This window comes from Genypterus blacodes, unplaced genomic scaffold, assembly GCF_046128005.1.
Source record: "Genypterus blacodes isolate CSIRO-AG114 ecotype Tasmania unplaced genomic scaffold, CSIRO-AGI_Gbla_v1 ptg000216l_1, whole genome shotgun sequence".
NCBI lineage: Eukaryota > Metazoa > Chordata > Actinopteri > Ophidiiformes > Ophidiidae > Genypterus > Genypterus blacodes.
The window spans coordinates 1,368,465-1,383,406 of NW_027467015.1; the positions used below are offsets into that span (position 1 = coordinate 1,368,465).

At 47.1% G+C, this 14,942-nt stretch overlaps 1 protein-coding gene and 1 non-coding gene across 5 annotated transcripts in view; one reads left to right on the forward strand and one right to left on the reverse strand.

Annotated features, from left to right (window-relative positions):
* apbb2b (amyloid beta (A4) precursor protein-binding, family B, member 2b) overlaps positions 1-13,039 on the reverse strand; it is a 34,817-nt gene extending 21,778 nt beyond the window's left edge. For 3 of the 4 annotated variants that reach the window (XM_076170267.1, XM_076170266.1, XM_076170263.1), the window contains exons 1-3: positions 12,938-13,039; positions 622-710; positions 116-183 (exon numbers count right to left, since the gene is read on the reverse strand). The gene's annotated coding sequence lies outside the window, so the exon portion shown is untranslated. The other variant, XM_076170265.1, reaches the window with a different exon arrangement.
* On the forward strand, positions 1,436-1,508 carry trnak-cuu (transfer RNA lysine (anticodon CUU)). Its single transcript has one exon. It is a non-coding gene; the product is annotated as a tRNA-Lys (tRNA).
* Positions 13,040-14,942: the final 1,903 nt, after the last annotated feature.

Here is a 14,942-nt window from a genome sequence, read left to right on the forward strand (position 1 = left end):
GGAAGTGTGGATGAGGAAAAACAAGGAACACACACACTCTGCAGGCTTTCGTTCCAGCTCAACACTAAACGCAGTGAGGTGCATGTGTGGGTGTGTGTGTGTGTATGTTTTGCACCTGACAGGAGGTCAGTCACAGGCTGGGTGCTGGTCACAGATCAGGGTTCAGCAGACTCAGCTGTGGATCTGAATACCACAGAGAACAAAAGTGAAAGAAGAGAGATCAGAGGAAGAAGGTTGCCCTCGGAGACTAAATCCATCCATGTGTAACGTGACTGGGAGAGGATTCCTTCGCTGAGACGCTGAGCGCAGAGCGAAAGGAGACACAGTCCCTGCCAAACAAACACGAAGCCAAGAGAACAAAGTCGTCTTTTGTCCTTCTGAATAAACATCTGAACACAGCACAGCAACACACTGCAGGGACAAATCACTGATGTTGTTAACGTCCTCTTCATGCAGATTCAGCACTTCCGTCCTTCAGATGCTTCAAAGTTCAAGTCTTACTTTTGTATTGCAGAACCAGAAACTCCGATCTTCAACACACATCTTTAGATTTAGCCTTATATCACCAAAACATACAAGACCCTATGGTGCTAAAGAAGTGTTTAGAAGAAACGCCCTTACCAAGGATTGTGGGAAATTCCAGAATAGAGAGCGTCCATGCTGATTCTCTCCGCAGCCAATCACAAAGCTCGAACTGAAGCACCGGCGTTCTGTGAGGGGAAACAAACATAAAACAAGTTTAATGAGAGAGATAGAGACAAACACCACAGGGAACGACGAGAGAGAGAGCGGGGAAGGAGAGAGGGCGAGAGAGAGAGAGAGAGGACAGAGAGAGAGAGAGAGAGAGAGAGAGAGAGAGAGAGAGGCAGCGAGGAACAAGCTAGGACTGCGGGACACCAGAGGGACAAATAAAGACATATCAATTATTTACAACTTCTGATCAAAGATTAATACACAAGAGGTGTGTGTGTGTGTGTGTGTGTGTGTGTGTGTGTGTGTGTGTGTGTGTGTGTGTGTGCAAGGAACATAAGGCTCATTTAGTATAAAGCTCATATTTCTTCTTTGCTGCAGTCTTGCCAACCCTTCGCTGACTGGAACCATCATAAACTTAATGCCACTGGAGACCTGTAAACTCCCTCTGCACTGCTTTCCCATCGTCAAACACACACACACACGCACACACGCACACACGCACACACGCACACACGCATTACCGCATAATGCTGTAAAGACTTGTGGAGGTTGTGTATTCTCACTCATACTCTGAAAATAACCCTCAGTCAGTAGAGCATGACACTCTTCATCTCAGGGTCCTTGGGTTCTGGCCCCACGTTGGGCGAGAGCTTCTAGACGTTCATGTCAGGGCAGCTCCTCCATAACCTCTTGAAAATGTCAGCGGCGCGTTCGTTTCAGCACTCCGATAGCTACAGAAGAAGCCCGGCTAGCTCAGTCGGTAGAGCATGAGACTCTTAATCTCAGGGTCGTGGGTTCGAGCCCCACGTTGGGCGAGTGCTTTAGGAGAGATCTAGACCTTCATGTTAGGGCAGCATCTAGATAACCTCTTGGAAATGTCAGGGCCGCCTTCCTTCCAGTACCAAATAAAGTCCTGCTAACTGGAACGCTATCATGGTCGCGTCTCATCGTACACAAGTGTTTGTCCCGTTGGTTTTCAGCCGTTCATCCATCACCGATGTTATGTAAAGGCACAGATTGGACTGTGGGAGGGAGCGAATGTATGCACATACTAACTAACAGGGAAGCAAACACACACACACTTACAAACAAAAACATAAAGAACAAAAGCCTGCCTGGGACAGAGTGGAGGAAGAGTGGATGGATAAAACCATAAAAACAGCAATGCATTCTGGGATAAAATTATACAGCATGCTCAATTCCTTGCCTCCTGCTGCAACAGGCCTGCATACCAGAGTGTGTGTATGTGTGCCATGTGTGTGTGTGTGTGTGTGTCAAAGAGGTTGAAACACTTTCCCGCAAAACACAGGCATCCACGGTCACTGAGCGTTGTGAGAATATCTGTCTCACGAGTCACGACACCAAACTGCTGCTGCTGCTCTCGCTTTACCGCTGCTGTGTGTTTGTGTGTGTGTGTGTGTGCGGTGTAATGCAAGTCCAGATCAGAGGCGCAGCGATTCTTCCTTAATGTGAATTCAATGAATGGACACCTTTACGCTTCTTTCAGACGCAAGAGTCTGGAGTGTGAAGCTTCCACAGCAGCAGAAGAGCGAGGGAGCATTCAGAATGAAACGTTCCCTTCCTCCCACATCTGGATCTGCCTTCTTGATGATAGTGATAGACGTTGAAAGCGGGCTGGGCCAAAGCAACCATAAAGGACGAGGTGGGGAGGGGGGGGGTCCATCTCTAATTACAGACCACTTCTGAGGGCAGGGACGCACAGAGACGCGTCACTCATTCACAAACATACACATGCATGGTAAACATGGGGTTAAAGCCTCCGTATGGACTCTTTTGTAAAGGGTTAAATGCACTGGCAGCAACAGAAAGCATAGACAGTCTGATTCGTTATGTCTCACACACACACACACACACACACACACACACACACACACACACACACACACACACACACACACACACACACACACACACACACACACACACACACACACACACACACACACACACACACACACACACACACACACACAGGGAAGTAGGTAATAAGATAGGATATGTCGCAGTGAGACGGCGACCTTTGACTTCTGACCCACTAACCAAACCAACCAATGTGTATTGTTAGTGCGTGTGTGTGTGTGTGTGTGTGTGTGTGTGTGTGTGTGTGTATATATGGGGAGTGTGTTGGGGGCGGGGGGGGATCCAAGATTGAAGGGAGCAGCTGCAACCCTCTCTTTCTCTTTCTGTGTGTGTTCCTGTATGTTGTGTGTGTTCCTGTTTGTGTAACGCCTCCCGCCTTCACCGGACCGAGCGAGGGAGGGCGGCGTTCAGCTCCTTCTCCTGTGCCAAGTGGAGACCCGCCAACGGTTTGACAGGGCCCTCATCCCTCCTTCCTGCCCTGCCCCTCGCAAAAGTTCTCCACCATTCCCACTTCTCTTTGGCCTCTTTCCTCCTTTCCTCTTCCTCTTCCTCACCCTCTCCTTTCCACTTCCTCTGCCACCCTCCTACCCCCCCCCCCGCCCCATCCCATCCTGATTCCTTTGTCTCGGGGAGAATTGCTGCCTTTTCTCATTAAAAGCGAAGACGGTCTGTAAACTCTCATAAAACCAGAAAGTTCCTCCCCGCAAACCTGATTTACAGCCGGCTCTTCCCCTCCTCTTCCCTTCCCATCTTCCTCTTGTGAGAAACCCCATCTGTTACCCGAAAGGACTGACGGGGGGGAAAGCAAAGACCGCCTCGGCTTAGAGGCCGGGGCCGTAGAAAACAAAATGGATGGATTCCTGTCAATACGTCGAGCGGAATACAGAACACAACCGGCTGCTTTTCTAACTTTGGGATTGGGAAGTGAACATGTACGCCGGCTACACAATTGCTGGCAATCTCCCCAGACGGTTCCTTGCTTTGTTTTCATTGGCTGAGACTCTGAGACTCGGCCCCGGCCTTCCACATATAGCAGCAGAGCTCTTCCACTATAAGGCTGAAATTACAAACACTCCAGAACATCATTACAGGCTCCTCTCTCTCTCTCTCTCTCTCTCCGCTCCAACCTCTACGTCAAACTTTAATGTTCTTTATTGTACGGCCTCTTCCCATAAGCACAGTGTTCCGTGGCTCGACGCTGCGCAGCGATTTGCCAAATCATGCTGAATGAATGAGAAAGTGGATTAACACAAAGACAGACGCATCAATCAGCCAACACAAAGCTAACAGACTGCTGATGACTGCTCCAGCCTGGTCCACTGCAGACTGGGGGATAGGCTTTCTGGAGTCCAGCCACAATGTGTGTGTGTGTGTGTGTGTGTGTGTGCGTGCGTGTGTGTGTGCCGGCACAAATACAAGGGAGAGGTGGGCAGGAAAACAACATTGACAGAATCTTGGTCCTGGATAACAAATGGAAGGGTAGAACTGAGAGCAGAAAGGAGGTCCTGTGTGTGTGTGTGTCTGTGTGTGTGTGTGTGTGTGTGTGTGTGTGTGTGTGTGTGTGTGTGTGTGTGTGTGTGTGTGTGTGTGTGTGTGTGTGTGTGTGTGTGTGTGTGTATCCTTGTCAATAAGGGGAAATAAGACAGACAAAGTAACACTTTGACTCAGCAGACAAAACAAACAATCTTGTGTACTCACAAACACACACACACACACACACACAGACACAAAACAGCACAGCTGCCAGAGGCCCGTGCAGCTTGAGCGTTCTCCCATGGCCATACATTGTCCTTGCAGCAGCAGTGCACTGCGAGTGTGAAGGACAGACAGAAAAAGCTCCAGCTATACACTGTAATTCCACTTGTACAGTTGAAAGTGCATTCCAAGATCTGCTGAGCCTCAGTGTGTGTGTGTGAGTGTGTGTGTGTGTGTGTGTGTGTGTGTGTGTGAAAGTATGAACGCCTCGACGTGCTGTATTTCATAAACGCTATCATTTTCCGCTCATGTGGTTTTCACGGGCGGGAGGGCGACGGACAAAAGTGACCACAGGAGAAAGGAAAGCAACTGAGGAATTTTCAGGGTGTGCCAAAGAATCTCAGGCATGTCTCTCTCTCTCTTCTGGGGGGGATGGATGAGTCGGGGCGACTAGGAGGCAAAAACCTCTAATTGGGCAACAAAAGGACACACACACACACACACACAACTCAAGAATTGAAGTGAATGATGACCATTTGTGAGTACATGTGTGCACACGTTTCATTCTCCGTCGGTCCTGAGCAAACTCAGTCTAACAATAACCAGAGGCCATAGAAAACAAGAATGGAGGTGCGGAGCGAGCAAACAGTAAATCAGTGTGTGTGTGTGTGCACTTCAGTAACCTCCTTGTTCCTCACTTTCAGCAGTAACCTTTTTCTTTCACTGACCTGGTTACCTAGCCCTTCATCCCCCGTTAAGGTCTTTGCTTCGACGCGCTAATCCAACCTCCAGGAGTAGGAAAGCAGATGGAGATGTGGAGAAATGTTGGCCAGACGCAAACTCTTGAGCGATCGCAATGTTCCGTCTCCTCCATGACCCTCAATGTTACAGTGAATGCTTCATTAGTGGGGCGTGTGTGTAGATCACACAACAGGGGTTTGTGACATTTTGACTTCACCTTAAACTAAAGTGACTCAGTTACCTACATGGATCTCAACCCTTCCTAGAGTTACTCAGTAGAAGGGAGAGCGGCTCTAGTGTGGCTCTGGTGAATCGTTAGCGGCCGGTGACAAATTCCAAAACACTACCCGTGGTGGCTGAGGGGGGTTGAGGGGGTTTCATAATCCCGCGCTCATTCACAGACCCTGAAGCTCTGTGACGTGGAAAGAGGAAGGCAACACGGAGGCAGAGGGACGACTTCCTGGATTGGGGAAACTTGGGAAAGAGTGTAACCCCTCCCCCTTATCCCAGACAGCCCACCTCTCTCTCTCAATCTCTCTCTCTCTCCCTGCTCCCCCCCTCTTCCTGTGGGTGAGGGGAGGTCGAGGGGCTGGGAGAAAAAAGTACACTACGTACACTGACACCAAGCAAAACACATGAAAGGGAGGTCTCATTCCAGCTCTTTGAGCCTGTGGCACACACACACACACACACACACACACACACACACACACACACACACACACACACACACACACACACACACACACACACACACACACACACACACACACACACACACACACACACACACACACACACACACACACACACACACACACACACACACACACAGGTTGTGTAGCCAGCAGCGTCTCGGTAATGAGAACACAGCAGCCGATATAGCGTTTCACATTCGTGTGCAGCCTCACCCACTCACACACACACGCTTCTTCCCTTCTCTTTGGATCCACTGGGACCCCATAGGTTTGGATCCGTCTTCCTCTCAGATTCAGGCTGCATACCAATAAGTCTACATACGACTCCAGACACTACAGAAGAATGTTCTAACAGAGAATTGCACAAAAACTAAAAAAAGCTCTTCCTCTCTCAGTGAAAAAACACACAGGCAGTCACACATGCACATTTACACACACACACACACACAGTTTGTCAAACCAAAGGTGAGGGCAGAGGCAGCGGAGGGACTAGCTAACCTATATATAGCAGAGATGTGGCAGGACATCCGAGAGGACAAGGGAGTCTAGACACGTACGCAGCACCTCATGTGTGTGTATGTATGCGCATGTGTGTGTGTGTGCATGTGTGTGAACGTGGCCTCCTTATCTCACATTTCATCAGCGAGAGCTATCCTGTGGTGATGTCACAAAACCAAATCGGTCCCAGCCTGCTCTCGTCCCATTGGCTGGAAGTTGTGATTTGTCAAAACAAAAAACAGAAACGATTATGTAAAAGAGAGAGAGAGAGAGAGAGAGAGAGAGAGAGAGAGAGAGAGAGAGAGAGAGAGAGAGAGAGAGAGAGAGAGAGAGAGAGAAGAGAGAGAGAGAGAGAGAGAGAGAGAGAGGAGAGCGAGAGCGAGAGCGAGAGAGAGGGGAAAAAAAGGCAGACAAAATGAGAGACGAGGGAACAGAGCGCCAGAGTAACGGGGGACGTCAGGACAGAGAGAGAGAGGGAGAGAGAGAGAGGGAGAGGGAGAGAAAGTGGGGATCAGAGAGGGTGACTCATCAGAAAAGGAATGTCCCATCTCTGCCAGAGGAACCACACACACACACACACACACACACACACACACACACACACACACACACACACACACACACACACACACACACACACACACACACACACACACACACACACACACACACACACACACACACACACACACACACACACACACACACACACACACACACACACACACACACACACCACTGCAATCCTCGCTCCCTCTCTTCTTCTCTCTCACCAATACTTTAAATCGGCTCCTCCCTCCCTGCTTGTCGCTTCTCTCTCTCTTTCTCTCACAATGTCACACTTTCTCTCTCCGTCTGTCAAGCCCTCCGTCGCCCAAGACATGGTCGCGGTCGCACTGCACCGCAGCTGATCAGAGCGAACACACACCGGGGCCAAGCTCGTCTCTCCACCTGCTTTGCCAAGGTGGTGCAAAGCCGAAAGGCAAATTCAAACACCGTGCGGTTCATCAAAGTTAGCACAGCTCAATCAAATTCAATAGTCTGTGAAACTGTACGAGCTAGGGAACAACTCGAAAAAACAAACACATTTCAAGACAAGGCTTGGCACAGCATCAAACCCAAACCGCACGTCTCAACTTGTGACTTTACCCCAAAAGGAAATGACACGGGCGTGACGCATTGACGCAAGCGTTCCGGTAACAATGACTGGGATCCTGCTTTCAACATTCCTAGCACCTGTCATCCTGCGCAATCACGGGACAGGAATGTCTCGCTCCCAACGGGAAAAGGGGAAGGGAGTGGGGAAGTTCTCAGGCCCTTGTGCTGAGCCTGGGAATGACACGGGACTCAGCATACACATAATTATGAATATGTTATCTTGACAGTCATCCATAATATTGACTTAACTAAAGAGGAACGCCGTGTCTAAGATAGGAACACTCCAACGCCAGAAAGTCCTATCAGTTTCAGACGTATATGTATGCAAGTAAAATGGCCGTAAAAGTGAGATATGATGAACCACGACCCAGAGTTAACATTTGTGACGGAACGTTCTAGAAGAAGAAGAGTATCCGACCCCTATTAGACCTTACGGCTAGCACCTGCAGTTTCTTTGAGATTACAGTCGCCGGTTATGTTAAATTGTTATCATTGTTTTGATTTCAGCGACATATCAAAGTCCTTATCTCGACAGTATGCACGACTCGCTGTTGTTTACGCTTTTTAATCATGCCAGTTCAATCCACTTACCACCGCCTACGATGACACTTATCAGGGTTTACTTCACATGTTGGCACAATGTGGGTTCATGCAAACTCCAAAGCCATTTTGGCACGGAAAGAACTTGTAGAACTTGTGACATCTTGATGCAGATAAGGATCCAGGGGTAAGATGGGGAAATTTGTTTAAATGATTCCTTAACGTTGTGAGGGAGACAATGCGCTTGTTTCTATATAATATTGTCAATATCTTCAAAAGTCAAATCTGTTCCATGAATCTTGTCTAGTCACGTCTTTCTCTTACAGTCCAGCGAATGATTAGACCAACCACATTCTGTCTTAAGTTAGTTTGGCCTTGACAGAAGTACAAGGCGTCAGGAGCCCGTGTAGATACATTACATCTGCCAGACACTAAAGTGCTGGAGGCTAAACCCTGCTAGCATTACAGTAACCGTGTGCGAGACGGTTCTAATAGCATGCTGCACTTTTAAATGATCAGTGCGCTCTGAATATATCACTCCGTCTGTCCTAATAGATCCTGGCTCCTTGTTCCTGCATATTCCTTGTGCATTAGAGTTATTAGCCTATTAGGAGGTCCCTGACAAACGCTGCGATGAGGGAGAACGCGAGGAGCGCAGCTGCTTGCGGCCGGCGCACAGAGTCGATGCTTGTTTTGAGATAACGCAGCAGAAAACTTGCTGTTGTAGGCCAATTTACTGAGGCACCTGGGGCTCTGGCCTTTACAGCCTCTTTCATCACGGCCCGGCCTTCATAGAGTATGACTATGGGTTTGAAAGTCAGAGGGAGAGAGGGAGGGGGGGAGAGAGGGAGAGAGGGAGAGAGAGAGAGATGGTGGTCATGGTGAGAGGTGGAAAAGCCTTATGCAGCGGAACTGACTTTGATGGGGGCATGTGTGTAAATGTTCAGTCATGTGGAAAAGGAACAGAAATATATAAACAAAAGATGGAAGGTGTGTGTGTGTGTGTGTGTGTGTGTGTGTGTGTGTGTGTGTGTGTGTGTGTGTGTGTGTGTGTGTGTGTGTGTGTGTGTGTGTGTGTGTGTGTGTGTGTGTGTGTGTGTGCACTGTTGTAAATGTAAAACTCCTCAGGTAATTCGCCGAGCAGAATAACAGGCATACTGACGACCTGATCAAAATGCAGGCCTGACAGCTTGGAGACAGCCTATCAGTGACTGCTGCCAGAAGCTGACACATAACACGGCCAGCACCTCACGCACACACTCACACGCACACGCACACACACACACACGCACAGAAAGAAAGACAAAGGCGCCAAGAAATACTGAACAAAAAGAGGGAAATGAAGGAATGGATGTGTGGGTGAAAAGCTGAGAGAATGGAGAGATGGAGAGATGGAGAGATGGAGAGACAGAGATAGAGAGAGAGTAAGAGAGCTAGAGAGAGAGAGAGAGAGGGAGAGGCTGTATGGTTGAGTTTCACACCCTGCAGGATGAACAGGGCCTCTGTGCGCTCCTTCTCTGTTCAAACACACCTCACGGCTCTCTGCTCCCTGCAACAACAGGCCTCACTGTGGGCACAGTAATCCTATTGAGGGGCATCGATAGGGGGCCCAGAGACAAAGTGAGGAAGAGAGATGAAGATTGAACACACACACACTGACACACACACACATCGCATCCACCACAACACACTAATGTGGTCACCGTGCCAACTCCATAGCCTGGGCTGAATCTACTCCTGTCTTTACTTCAACATTCAGCTGTGCAATCTGGGGAGATTCCACACACACACACAAACACAAATGTGCACATGCCAACACAAACACACACACTTGTTTGGTCAAGGGCGAGCCAGTGGTATTGTTTCACAGGGGAAGCAGGGTGGCGATAACAGATCTCCCTACTCCTTATCTGATTGCTCACACACAAACAAGCACAGACACACACAAGCATGAGCACGCACTTTCATCATCCTTTCTCATCAGCTGTTGCCCGTGATCCTGACCACACACAGACTAACAGGTTGGTGCTGCAAGGCATGCGAGCCGACACGCCGACACACACACACACACACACACACACACACACACACACACACACACACACACACACACACACACACACACACACACACACACACACACACACACACACACACACACACACACACACACACACACACACACACACACACACACACAGGGTATTTTGAGTGTGTAACATGTTTTCAGCTTGATAAGGTGACAGGCTACACTGCTGAATTGCTGTATTACTCAGTGTGTGTGTGGTGTAAGTATATCTAAGTGTCCCTCTTACCGACTGTATCGCCTCTCAGAGCCGTGATAACTCTCCCTAACTACGAGAGAGAGGCCATAACAACGACAGCCAGAGCACCGCAATACCAAAGCACTTCCATACTGTCAGAGCAAAACAAACACACACGCACACAAGCGCACAAGAACATTCTGCAGCACTTGGCCCAAAACTCAGCCCATAAACTTTCCAGTCACTTTTTCCACACTCAGCAACTCCTGAAGAGGAAGAGGGAGAGGGGCAGAGTGTGAACCCACTTCACTGCCCCACGGCCCTCCAGCTATTAGAGATGACATCACTCTGTCACGCAGACACACACACACCTTACATATAAACACACACACACACACACTGCAAGCCGAGGTCTAGCCAACAGGGCAAAGGACTGTACTGTGCAGATGAGGAGGGGGGAGGAGGGGAGGAGGAGGAGAGGAGGAGGGGAGGAGGAGGAGAGGAGGGGAGGAGGAGGGGGTGTCAGAGAGCGAGGGAGGATGACAGTGCACCATTTCTACGGTGGCACAGTCACTGACACATTCATTCTTGTGGTCTGAGCTGGTAATCTCCCCAAGCCGACGCCACAGCGTAAACTCTATAAAGCCTAGGTGGTTTACATTTAGACAGTGACTCTTCCTCCATCAGGATTTCTTTGCCCCTGCAGGACGAGCATGCTTTGTGAGCGTGCGTACGTCTTTAAAAATGTGGATGACAAAGAAGAAGAAGAAGTGCACGCGCCGTGGAAAAACGTGATGGAAAAATGCATCCCAGGGCCGACGTGTCGCCAAGAGCAGACGGGAAGGGAGAGAAGGAAAGGGGGAGGAAGAAACCTCAACGGGACAATCCAGAAACAGCAGGCAGGTCCTTTGGTAATAGATGTTATTGTCAACAACTTCAGCGTCCCATCAGCCACAGAGACACACACATCCTGCTCCTGCACAGTCTGCTCTCAGCTCAACCACTCTTGCTGCACACCAGCAGCCCTAGTTAACCTTAAGCAGCCGTCGTCACCTGAAGTGTTTTCAAAGGCAAAGTTAAAAGGAATGTGAGAGCAAGTCTCTTTCTCCCTCTTAACCCTCAATTATGATATCTGATCTCTGATCTCTGCCCGTTCCACTTCCAAGGAGAGGAAAAAAACAAGAAAGTCATTCACGGCAATCATTCCTTACGTTCTTTAAATCACCGAACATAAATAAGCAATTTGACTGGCTCCACGTTTTGTGTAAAACAAACAAGCTTATTATCTGACAGGCCTGGCACAAATTACCAGAACAGGCTGGGAACAATTAGTCGGTCCTCTCCAGCCAGCGCCACACACCAGCACAGACCTCACGTCTCACCCCCCAGGGCCTACAGAGCCTAGAACCTGAGACTAGTCCAAGGAATGTGTGCAAGTCAACAGAATACCCTGCTGTTTGTTTGTTTCACAATGCAGCCTTTTATTACTTTAACTGTAGCTGAAGACAGAAACACAGCACAAGACAGAGGACAGAGGACAGAGGACAGAGCCACAAGACAGCAGCATCTTATTTGTTTTTTACAGTCATATAAGAACAACTGGTGTACAAAAAAATGTTAGATAGAAGTATGAATAATAGATAACCAATAGGTAATAGCACTATATGGATCAATAGACTCTAACACTTACAACTGTTGCTGTACACTGCGTTTGCTTTGTATTCTATTGCCAATCTATTGATCGTGTATTCATTGAGTGGACTGGACACTTCATGTGTTCAACAAAAGAGCTGAACTTTTCCACTGTATTGAATGTGCTGCTTTCAAATACATGGGACAATACAGTACTGGATGAAGTGCTTTCATAATTCTTTGCACAAAAGCTGACTTTGAAGCTGAGGAGTGTGTAGGTATGTAAACACTCAAATGACACTGCAAGTATGTGATTGACGCATTTAGTTCAGTATTAAGTGTTAATATATCAGCTCACACACACACACACACACAGTGATGGAGATGCTGGGTCAACCCTGCTTACTTTAAGACATTTCAACATACTGACGTCATTTCACAGTTAATAGCGCAGTTAGAAACATCAAACTGACTCTGATTTTTATGCAAAAAAAATGCGTTTTAACGTGTGAACCATAACTGAAAGTGTTGTTTGTTTGTTCTCCTGGTTGGTTGAACTTGTGAGCGAATCTGCTGGTGGTCCTAGCGTACCAGCGTTCCCTTTAACCGCCACATAAACCCTCAGGATGAAGACATCTTTAGCTGTAAACGTCTTGGAAATGTTTATGAGTGTTATTTACACGGCGGTGTTACAAACCATCTCACAGTTTCCCCCTTTAAACCAGTGAGCAGTGTAGTAGCGTTCAGGCAGATTGCTAGTCAACGGCGAAAAAGGAGCAAACACACAACGCTTGTCTCGGGTCCCTTACATTTAACTGGGCACGACGGTAAAACAGCGCTCACTTGTAATAAAATAACCAACAATAAAGACAGAAAACGGGCCTGTTTGGGCTCCGAGGAATGCCCCTTCATCTGCCGCCGCAGCAGCCTGCCCGTCTCCTCTCCCCCACCGCCGAGACACAGCTGGGCCCTCACACACCAATGCAGAACAACATGGAAACTTCACTCACATTATCGCTCATCTAATGGCCAAAGGACGGACCGTGAATGCGCCACCGCTCCCTTCCCCCTCGTGTTCAAGCGCGAGCCGTCGGCGTGCAGCGGCTCTCTCACTCACTCACTCGCTGTCTGGCTCACCTCGCTCCCTGCGTGTTGGCGTCCTCCTTGCCTCTCCGCGTTGCTGCTGCTTCTCCTCCTCCTCCCTCGGCTTCCTCCGGGTTGCTCTCTCTCTTCTCTCCTCCCTCCCCGGTGCCGCTGGTGTCCGGCAGGGGGAACCTGCTGCTCCGGAAGCAGACACGGCCCCTTTCGCTGCCTGCGCCGCTCAGAAAATGTTGCGTATACTTCACTGACATTGTTGTGAGTAGCTTTACAACAATGTCAGTGAATACTTTTGCATTTTATAATAATTTTATAATAATTTTATATTATTTTTTATATTAATTATTGCATTTTATAATATAATAATTTTGCATTTTCCCCTCATTTTCCCCTCTGGCAGGAGGCTGAGGTCCATCAGGACCAAAACCTCACGCCACAAATCGAGTTTCTTCCCCTCGGCAGTGGGCCTTTTCAACAAGGCCCGGGTCTTCCACTGACTCATAACAAACCCCTGCACATTCTCTTTATTTAACAGTAGTCTTAAGTTAATTTATTACAATAATCCCCTGCACGTTTTTTAACACCTTATTCATCAGCACTCATTCAGTTAACTTATTTAATTTAGTGTGTTTTTAATTTAAGTTTTCACCAAGCTGCTGTTTGTACATGTTCTTTTATGTTGTTTTATATGTTGTCTTCTGTTGTCTTTTTCTATATGTTATACGTTGCACCCAGAACCACAGCAAATTCCTCTTAAGTGCAAACTTAATTGGCAAATAAAGTGATTCTGATTCTGATTCTTATTCTGATTTGCAAGGAAGCGCAGGTTGAATGACGTGTTTGGGTCCGGTTATTAATGCCAAACTGATAAACAACTTTTTATTAATATTTTCTGATTATGTTTTATTTGACAATTAGCTGCAAAACACGAAAATCGAGGGTTTAAATATGTTGACAGTGTAAATGTCCTCCTGTTTTTAATAATAACTATTGTTTGTATATAGTTTATTGCTGTTTATTTATCACTGTTCAAAGATTCAGGCACAGCACAAATGCATTTCGTTGTATTATCATGTACAATGACAATAAACGCTATTCTATTATATTCTATTCTATAATAATAAAACAAATGAAATACAATGGAGGATCCCACTTTCATCAATCAGTGCAGCTTTGAAGTCTGTAGAAACAAAATGACGTTTTATATGTATCTAAATCAGTGTTACATATGTGATCATCAGTCAGACACATTGTTCTGGTTAATGTTTGGTGAATCAGTGTATATCGCCCCCACGTGGTTGTATTTGATATTGCAGCTTGAGGTGGGGATATGAAAGAGGCATTTGTTCAGATTTACTGTGGGCAAAACAAAACTGAGAAACGACTGAGAAAGAAAACAAACAGCGACTTCATGAGCATAAACGTCCCATGCAAACAGAGGCTGCTATTTTTAACTTGAACTTTGTACTGTTTTCACACTGTTGGCTCTCTCCTCTTGTTCTCCCTTCAGTCGTTTCATTGTAAATTCACACCCACAACATCAAGCTGATTTGTTGAATTCAACTTCAACTATATTCGTATCCTGAATGCAGTTTGTTTTTATACATCGATTACATAAAACCGCTGCCAACAAGACACATCAAGTACAGAAGAGCAAACAAAACTGAATGAGGTAAACAACCCTTCTATTTAGGCTTTAGACTGGAAGGAATAAAATAAGAATATCCAGGTCTAATAAATGGTGTGTCATCAAGTGCAAGGACACATTATCTCGAATCTCTACAATGTTAAAATTCTTAAAATGAAGGGGTTAGAATTTCTTTAAATACCTCAGCTAAAATCAGTGTTCAAATTGTGTCAGAGGTCCTGGGAGGTTTCCTAGTTGGTGGTCTGACCGTGACACAGAAGTGCTACAAATCACACCTCCCATGTGCTGTCTGTGTTTATTTTTATCACATCACTGGCAATATAAGAAGATGAAGCACACTCAACAGTCACTTACTTATTTAGGAAGTAATTCTTGAATAGTAACCGTTTTTACTAC